We start from the raw sequence: 9,807 nt of genomic DNA on the forward strand, positions 1-9,807 counted from the left end.
AAAAAAAAAAGGACACATGCTTAGATTAATCACACATCTTTTATTTGAATATTATTCCATGTGAGAAAAAATAAGAACAGAACATTTTACAAGTAAGTCTAATAAATTGGGAAATAACATTTCAAATTTAACACACAGAGCTTCAAGATAATGGATCTCAACTATTTTAATCAGTGCAAATTACAACATTTTCCCTCTGCTCCCTTTTTCATCAGTAAAGAACACATCTCAGTAACTCTTTCCTCATTCTCATCTACAAACTAGAACTTAAGTTCAATGCAGAAAAAGAAAGAATCCTTTATCACTAAGGAGATGTTTCAAACTACAAAACCTCAGAAATTCTTGGAAGAATTTTAACTTATTTTCTAGGTAAACAATTACTCCAAAAGAAAAGACCATTTTACCCTCATATCATGGAAACAAACTATCAATTAACTTAAGCATTTACCACCCTTACATATTGACAAGAGTTTTATCCCCTTAGCGAGCAAGAAATAATAACCTTTAGAAAAAAACAAACATTTGGTAAAATTATCTCCACTAAAATTAATCACATGGATTAATGAGACAGACATTAGAACTATAAAAGGTAACAATATAAGTAATGAAAATAACTTTCATTTTCAGGTGAAATAATTGGGGGTAACACTCCTTTACTACTCTATTGTTATATTAATATCACTTATTCAATAAATTAAAACTAGGATTTTTTTTTCAACAATGTGTGGCTTGTCAACATCAGTGTCACTACTTTATAAACACATCCTGGATGCTCAATGCTGAACAAACAAAGGCTGTATTATCTGTGCAAAAGTGACACTCTGGCCAGGTGCAGTGTCTGTAATCCCAGTACTTTGGGAGGCTGAGGCAGATGGATCACAAAGTCAGGAAATCGAGACCATCTTGGCCAACATGGTGAAACCCTATCTCTACTAAATACACAAAAATTAGCTGGGCATGGTGGCACATGCCTGTAATCCCAGCTACTCGGGAGGCTTAGGCAGGACAATCATTTGAAACATGGAGTCAGAGGCTACAATGAGCCGAGATCTCATTACAGCACTCCAGCCTGGCAACAGAGCAAGACTCCATCTCAAAAGAAAATAAAAAAAGTAACACACTCTCCTGGATTCAAGTTCTGACTCCATCTGCAGCTATTTTTATGCCTTTGAAAGGGTCATTTTATCACAAGTATTTAATTTTTTTTTCCAAAATAACTGGAGGGAGATAGAGGGGAAGTAAATCGGGATTTAGGTAAAACAAGATTAGCCATGCTGAAGTTGGGTCATGGGTACATGGGAGTTCATTACATTATCTTCCTCTTTGTATCTGTTTAGAAAATTTCCATAATTAAATAGAAGAAAGGAGCCCTTTCATTCTCACAACCTCAATCCCCTTTGGAGAATGTAATATATTCTTTAAAGGTGAGACAACGTGTTCTAAAAATCGAATAACATGCTATATATGTAAAAATAAAGCACAAAAGTGGTCATATTACTAAATACTATACTATTGCTACTTCCTGATAAGAAGAAGAAAAAAAAAAACCTATGTTATTCATTATCTATATTCAGCTAACCAGATTCTAAAGGGCCAAACTTGAGTATATGCCTGTTTTGAAAGAAAGGGAGGGGAAGGCCAAGGATCAGGAAGTAAGAGTGAGGGAAGGCAGGCAGGAAGGAAGCAGGGAAAGGAGGAGGAAGAGAAAGAACACCTGAAAGAACTGGGATACCTAGTGGATTACAAAAAAGCCAAATATGTTTTATGCCCAATACCAAATATGTTTTATGCGCAATCCTTCTACAGTCTCCTGCCACATAAATGCCTGACTGTAGGGACAGAGGACAGCAGACATGAGCATCTACTGATTCATTCAGAACTGTTTCTTTATTCCTACTGCAGGCATTCCCTCTGCTGCTTTCAAATAACACTGTTAGAGCCATGTTTACACCATTGCACTCCAGCCACAGCAACTAAGAAAACTCTAACAAAAAAAAAATATATCACTCCCACTGTAGTGTGAAGAAAAAAGATATGAAAAAACTAAAAGTGGCTAGAGAAAGGGACTCAGGTTAAAAGAAGTCCGTAGCAGTCGAGGTAAGACAATGGTAGCTTAAATTAAGGTGATGGCAACAGTAGAAACTGAGAGAAACGGGCTCCCGAGATATTTAGGACTTGGTAGCCATGGGTCAGAAGACAAAAGATGTAGAGGATATAAATGAGAAAGTCTAAATGAGATCATTCAAGAGAAAACAGTTTAAGTATCAGAGATATTTAGCAATTAAACAATAAACTGAAATCCAGAACTGCTCTGCTTAAAAACAAGAAGAGAATCACCAACAAAAAATAAGTAAGAACATCTAATTTAAAAATGCAAGTCCATCCGGGCGCGGTGGAGCGTGCCTATAATCCCAGCTACTCGGGAGGCTGAGGTGGGAGGATCACTTGAGCCCAGGAGTTCTGGGCTGCAGTGTGCTATGCCAATCAGGTGTCCGCACTAAGTTCGGCATCAATATGGTGACCTCCTGGGAGTGGGGGACCACCAGGTTGCCTAAGGAGGGGTGAACTGGCCCAGGTCAAAACTCCCGTGCTCATCAGTAGTGGGATCACGCCTGTGAATAGCCACTGCACTCTAGCCTGGGCAACATAGCGAGACCCCATCTCTAAAAAAAATAAAAATAAAAAAGATGCAAGTTGAGGTCTCCACTGATAGAAACTCGCCTGAGAAAATAAATAGGAAAAGAATCAGGAAGAGTTCCACAAAAATGATGGATGAGTAGATCTTTCAAAGAAAGGAAGAAATCACAGAAAAGCAGAATATGTTCAATGAACCAGGAATGACTTTGCTTAGCAGGAACATGCAATACAGCCAGAGACTTGGAGATAAATTATAGTCAGGCTAGAAATTAACAAGATCAGACACGATTCCTAACCTGTATACAATACAGTATTTAAATTGCTACCTCAAATGGTAAAAACAAGCATATATGATTTAAGAATTTACTTGTATAACTTACTATCCACTTAATATTCAAAATCAACTTAAATACTCTGGGACCAATATTCTCATCTATAAATTAAGAAAACCCTTTCACATGGAAAGAGACATTGTGAGGCTAAATTGTTAGAAAGTCCTAGAAATGGAAAGAAAGTGATAGGTAAAACACACTTTGAAAAACTTTAAAGCAAAATGTACATATAAAGAACTGTACTGGACTTCATCTTAACATAGATTTAGTAAATAAATGCACTAGTCATCTATTTAAATAATATCATAATCAAAATCATCATCTATCCCAGACAGCTCTGCAATACTTATACAGAAATCAAAGAGCTTAATAAAAGTTTTCAATTTTTCAGAGACTGTATATGGGGAACATTTAATTATTCATCTATGAATTAAAAGATTAAAAGAAATAAAAACTTCTAAATAGCAATTTTATACCATATTACTAAAGTAACTAAAGTAATTTAAAAGTTGGTTTCTGTAGATTTGCTTAGGTTCCCTCATGTTTTTGTTTTTAAAGTGACATACATGGCATCTCTGATACTTATACTTCACGTTAAATTCTCCTATTCACTCAGCTGCTTCCTAAGATTAATATACACTCAGTGTAAAAACTTGGAAAACCACAAAGGGTAATTCCATCAGCACATCCAGGGAATTATCTTTCTAGCTTTTATATATTACAAGTATTATGCAATTTAGATACAAAATGTTCATTGCAATCCCTTGAAAACTACTTTATAAAATGATATTTTATCATGTCAGTAATAATTCTTCTACAACAGGGTTTAATAACTGCATAGAATTTCCTTCTATGGATTAACATAATTTACAAATAATAGTCCCATATTTTCTTTTTTCTTTTTTCTTTTTTTTTTTTTCAGATGGAGTCTCACTCTGTAGCCTAGGCTGGGGTGCAGTGATGAAATCTCAGCTCACTGCAACCTCCGCCTCCCACATCCCCATTCAAGCAATTCTCCTGCTTCAGCCTCCTGAGCAGCTGGGATTACAGGCACGCACCACCACGCCCAGCTAATTCTTGTACTTTTAGTAGAGACGGGGTTTCACCATGTTAGCCAGGCTGCTCTTGAACTCCTGACTTCGTGATCCACCCACCTCGGCCTCCCAAAGTGCTGGGATTACAGGTGTGAGCCACTGTGCTCAGCCATTAGTCCCATATTTTCAACATTGGTTATGTCAACTTTTTGTCTATCCGCCACAAACAAATTTCTTTGAATGTGCCTTTTTAAAACATTGAGGGTAGGGTCAAAGTCTTTGAAGGCATTTGAAATACTCTATAAGTGCCTTCTATAGAGACTGTGTCCATTTATATTTCCCTTTCAGCAGTATCTGACTGGCTTTCTTGACATATCTTTAGCATGCACTGAGGCAGTATTTTTAATCTCTGCCAATTTGAGAGGAATAAATTGGTATTTCTTGTTTATTTTCTTTTTTAAATTATAAAATTAACAACATACTTATAGTAAAACTTTAAACAACCCAAAAGCATAAAGAACAAAATGTGAAAGTACCCCCGCACCATGCACTCCCACCTATCGTTAGCAGTTTGGTGAGGGTTTTCAGATTGTTTTCTGGGTACACATTGTCTATGTGTGCTCTCATCGGCATGTGTATGACTTCTGAGATTTGTTTCATGCTTAGAAAGACCTTCCTCAAAATGGTAAAATATACTATTCAACTCTTAACTAGCACTTTTACGGTTTTCTCAGCATTGGCTCAGAGCTCCCTGTGCAGGCAGGGTGTGAATCCTGAGAGGGGAGAGAGTGATAGACAAACATGGACAGACAGGCAACATCTGCCTTGTCTTTCGTGACCAAATCTCAGAATTCACAGTGTCACTTCCTCTATAATCTATTAATTGAGGTAGTTACAAATGTCTACCAAGGTCCATTGGGGGAGGGAAGCAGCCTCTTCAGGTGGAATGTCACTGTCTCCTAAGAACAGCATGTGGGATGGGATGAAGATTGGTGTGGCCATCTTTGAAAAATGCCATCTGGCATGCCTCTCCTCCATTTTAAATACACACTTGGTTTTCCAGGAATAGAACTGTGTATAATGCCTATACTAAATGGGGGTATACTTGTATTTCAGTATTAAAATGTGAATTTTAAAACACTCACTAAATGGATTGTTATTGTTGGCATTTCTCTAAAAATGGTAGTTTTATGAAAATTTAATATTCAGTTTAATAGCCGTGCACCAATTATGACAGTTCTTCAAAATCTTTTTCTGTTTATGAGTTTCACAATTTACCTTTTAAAATATAAATAAATAAACTTTGAGGTAGAATACTTTTGTACCTAACTTTGTAAACTTTTGTGTTAAAAGCAATAATATAGAAATAACTGTAGAATTATTTTTCAAAAATGAACATTACATGGAACTGATTACATATGGATTTAAAACAGCCTCATTGCCATATGCCTGAAGTTAGAGTCTAATAACCATATATCTTAAGGAAGGCCAACGAAAAATATCATAATAGCAAATACCAATGATAGTAAATGTCCACACAATGGCTAAGTTTCTGAACAAGGTCTAAAATAGGTCTGATTTAGTTCCATCATCACAAAAAAGTAAAATGCCTAAACAAATCAGTATTTACTGCATAGTTAGAGGTTTATCCTGAATTCAGTGACTGACTGTGCAGCTCTTCAAATGTGAGTTGATTGATGAAAGACATAAGGAAAATGTATCCCAACTTCCCCACTCAACAATACGAAAAAAGTCCAATTTGCAACTACTGCCTCATTTACATATTTTTCATTTCTAAGTTCATTTTCCACAACATACAATGATAACAGTCATGAGCTCATAATCTACATATAGGCTTTCTTGAAAAGGAACCATTTAAACACACAATGACAACTGGTTAAAAAAAAATCTATAATTCATGGTTTTAAAGAATACTTCAGGAAAACCATTAATGCACACAAAAGCATATCTAAATCCTTTCTTGGTTCCCACAGTTCAAATGCCAACAAAGCTACTGAACAGCTGTGAAACAGACTAACACTAAGAATTGAAAAATGTAAACAAAGCAACCCATTCTACTATCAAAATGAGCACTATAGAATTTTTAATGAGAATACAACTAATTGACTTTAAAACAAAAGTTGATACTTAAAGAAAACATAAAACAGAAGGGCATTAAACAAACAAGACCAACATTTTACTAATCTCTTACTTTATGGTAGCTTTTTTGTTTTTCTTACTACACCCACCCAATTCATTTTCATCTAAAACCATTAGCCCTAGGCAAGAGTTTTTCCTTAAAATTTTTATTTCATAAAATTTAATTCCCTAACTGAATCTATCAAGTTCTTTTTTTTTTCCTTTCTATAGAATACCATATTACCCTAGGGAGTTAATGCTCTTTTCCTTTGCTAAGCTTTATGAAGACATCTGCCACCGTTAAATGAACCACCTGATGACAGCTTTTGACTCATTCTACTAATACTCAAATGACCATCTGCTCTGAGTTTTAAGGGCATCTTGCCTGAATTTAATAACTTAGAGAATCTGTATAGATGAAGTCTTTTTGTTGGAAAATTTAATAAAAATAGTAAAACATGTTGCTTAAGATTAATAACTACTTTCTTAAGAGACCCAATTAAAATAGCTCAAACTCACAAAATACTGATTTATTTAAGTAAAATATTAAATTTCTGTGTAGAAATGATGGCTGAAAGAGAAAAGTAGAGTTTTCACTATAAGCAGTTCAATACATACAAAGTGCTTCAACAACAAAACAAAAATCTCTAAATTATCACTTTGTATAACAGCAAATGGAAAATGTCAACAACATAATCGTTCAATAACAAGAGAATGGATATACATATTAGGGATACAATGGAATATCTAAAATGAGTGTTCAACAGCCACGCACTTCAACATGGACATACCCTTCACTGAAATGCTTAATTTTTCAAAATATAGAATACATACAAAGTGTTGAAAGTAAATATATATTATTTACAAATATAGAAAAACGTATAATATAAAGAAACCCATGGGAATGATAAAAACTAATTTCTGGCAGTTGGTTACCTTAGGCAAGGAAGGGAGGGAATGCAAGTGAGAAATACTACACAGGGTTTTCAAATGTATTAGTAATGTTTTGTGTCTAGGGGGATTGGTTATATTACTGATTTATTCACTTGCATATATTAAATATTAGGTAACAAATTTTAAAACTTTAAAAAAAAAAAATTTCTACTAGACTAGTATGGTACCTAGCTATACCCTAAACTTTCCCAAATTCTAAGATTTCACCTAACATTAAAAAAAAATTTACAAGTTGGCCAGGCACCGTGGCTCATGCCTATAATCCCAGTACTTTGGGAGGGCGAGGTGGGAGGATCACAAGGTCAGGAATTGGAGACCAGCCTGGCCAACACAGTGAAACCCTGTTTCTACTAAAAATATAAAAATTAGTTGGGTGTGGTGGCATGCGCCTGTAGTCCAAGGTACTTGGGAGGCTGAGGTGGGAGAATCACTTGAATGTGGGAGGTGGAAGCTGCAGTGAGCCGAAACCACCCCACTGCACTCCAGCCTAGGTGACAAAGTAAAACTCTGTCTCAAAAAAAAAAAAAAAAAAAAAAAATTACAAGTCATTAACCATTATTAAAATGTAATTAGTTATTGTGACATAACTGTTGATGTCATGCAACAAACCAAGAAATTCTAATTTATGGATTCATTCAACTTTAACCCCAAAACGAATGTAACAAAAAGTATTAGAGACTAAGGAGGGTTAACCAACAGTCCATCTTATTCTCTCTGCACATCAAAATACTTAAGTGTTTTAGAAACTGCCTCAACTCTAATTAAAATTCCTAATGAGGGCAAAGCCTTTGTGACCTACCAGCTGGTTGGTAAAGTCCACATTCCTTACTCTTGAGAAATACTAAATTAATGAAAATAGGATTGTTGTTATTAATAATACCAGCTACAATCTATTAGTACCAAGCTTGGTTCTTTACACACATTTTTTTGTTGTTGTTAAAAGACAAGTAAAATACTGCCTTATACATCTTTATTTCTGAATGATATGGTCTTTTACAGACACTGCTTGCTGTCTTTCATTACATAAAGTTCTGAAATACTGGTATTCTTTTAAATAATTTGAGTCTGCTGAGACAAAAGGTAAGTTTTGTAGCAGCAGAAAGATTGTTGTACCACAGACATAAAACAATCATAGAAAGTGATTATTGGTTATTAAGAAGAAACATAATTAAGCTGAATGTGGTGGTTCACAGCTAGGTGGGTGGATCACCTAAGGCCTGAAGTTTGAGACCAGCCTGGGCAACATAGTAAAACACTGTCTCTACTAAAAATACAAAATTAGTTGAGCATGCAGATACATGCCTGTAATTTCAGCTATGTGGGAGGCTGAGACAGGAGAATCACTTGAAGCTGGGAGGTGCAAGCTGCAGTAAGCTAAGACCATACCACTGCACTCCAGTCTGGCAACAGAGAAAAACTCAGTCTCAAAAAAAAAAAAAAAACCCAACCTTCCGAAACAACCGAATTCTGAAAAAGTATATAGGCACTGCATATTCCATATTTCCTACATATAAAAGATGCTAAAAGCAGTTTCTTAAACTGAAAGTAAAGGAATTCGAGAAAATAACACATAATCAAATAAAAATACATTATTCTCAGGGAAAGATATGCACATACAAAAAAACTGAATCTTGTGGCACTGCATAATGGTGCAGAAAACATTTTAAATTATTCTCTAGTATTTGAAAAATACAAGTACAGAAATCAGAAATATCTGTTAATGAATATACAATGTAAAAATATAATTACCATGGAGAGGAAGTTTGCAAAGAGAGCAAATATATATATATATATAATTACCAACATCAATGATAAATGTTAGGGCATATGTAAGAAAAAAATTTTTTTATTCAACTGGAGTTTATTTTGAACCAAATTAAAAATATACTGGTTGTTTTTTATACAGGTTTTATGTAACCCCCAAGATACCACTAAAAAAAAAAAAAAAAAAAACTGTACAGATACACAAAAATAAATTAGAAATAAGTAAAAGCTTATCAATACAAAACTCTAAAGACACAAAACAAGACAGAGAGGAAAAGAGAAACAAAGATGCAAGAATCCAATAAAATAATTAAAACTATAACGCTGTCTTTCTCTTTCAGAAAACTATTTAAATACATATATAAAATTAACTTTTAAATCAAGAGACATACTTTCAATAAATAAGTTTTTTAAAAGTTTAAAAACCAAGATCTACCTTTTTTTTCTACAAAAGTTAATTGAGATCTACTGATTAAAAAAAACACTGAAAGGGGCTAGATGGAAGAAGACATTTAATGCAAATATTAATGAAACGAGAGCATAAGAAATCAAAATATTATGCAAAATAATATTATGCAACCTAATAATAAGCAATATTATACATCTTAAGTCAAACACTCACATTTCTTAAATGTACTTCAAGTCAAAATTCCAAGGAGACAAAAAAGGACATTAAAACTTACAGATTTAGGTCAGGCAAAGAGGCGCATGCCTGTAATCCCAGCCCTCTGGGAAGCCAAGGCGGGCAAATAACGAGGTCAGGAGTTCGAGACTCACCTCACCAACATGGTAAAACCCCAGTCTCTACTAAAACAAAATTAGCCAGGCATGGTGGTAGGTGCCTGTAATACTAGCTATATTGTAATCCTAGGTAATATTGTAATGATGTTTATCTTTCTCAGCGCAATCTACAGTTTTGTTTGTTTTTGTTTTTTTTTTTTTTTTTT

General features: G+C 34.5%; 1 protein-coding gene across 1 annotated transcript in view; it reads right to left on the bottom strand.

Annotated features, from left to right (window-relative positions):
• Positions 1 to 9,807, bottom strand: part of MIB1 (MIB E3 ubiquitin protein ligase 1) — a 135,012-nt gene that overhangs the window by 103,276 nt on the left and 21,929 nt on the right. The window lies entirely within an intron of this gene.

The sequence above is a fragment of the Cebus imitator genome, unplaced genomic scaffold, assembly GCF_001604975.1.
Source record: "Cebus imitator isolate Cc_AM_T3 unplaced genomic scaffold, Cebus_imitator-1.0 Scaffold12, whole genome shotgun sequence".
NCBI classification, from domain to species: Eukaryota; Metazoa; Chordata; class Mammalia; order Primates; family Cebidae; genus Cebus; species Cebus imitator.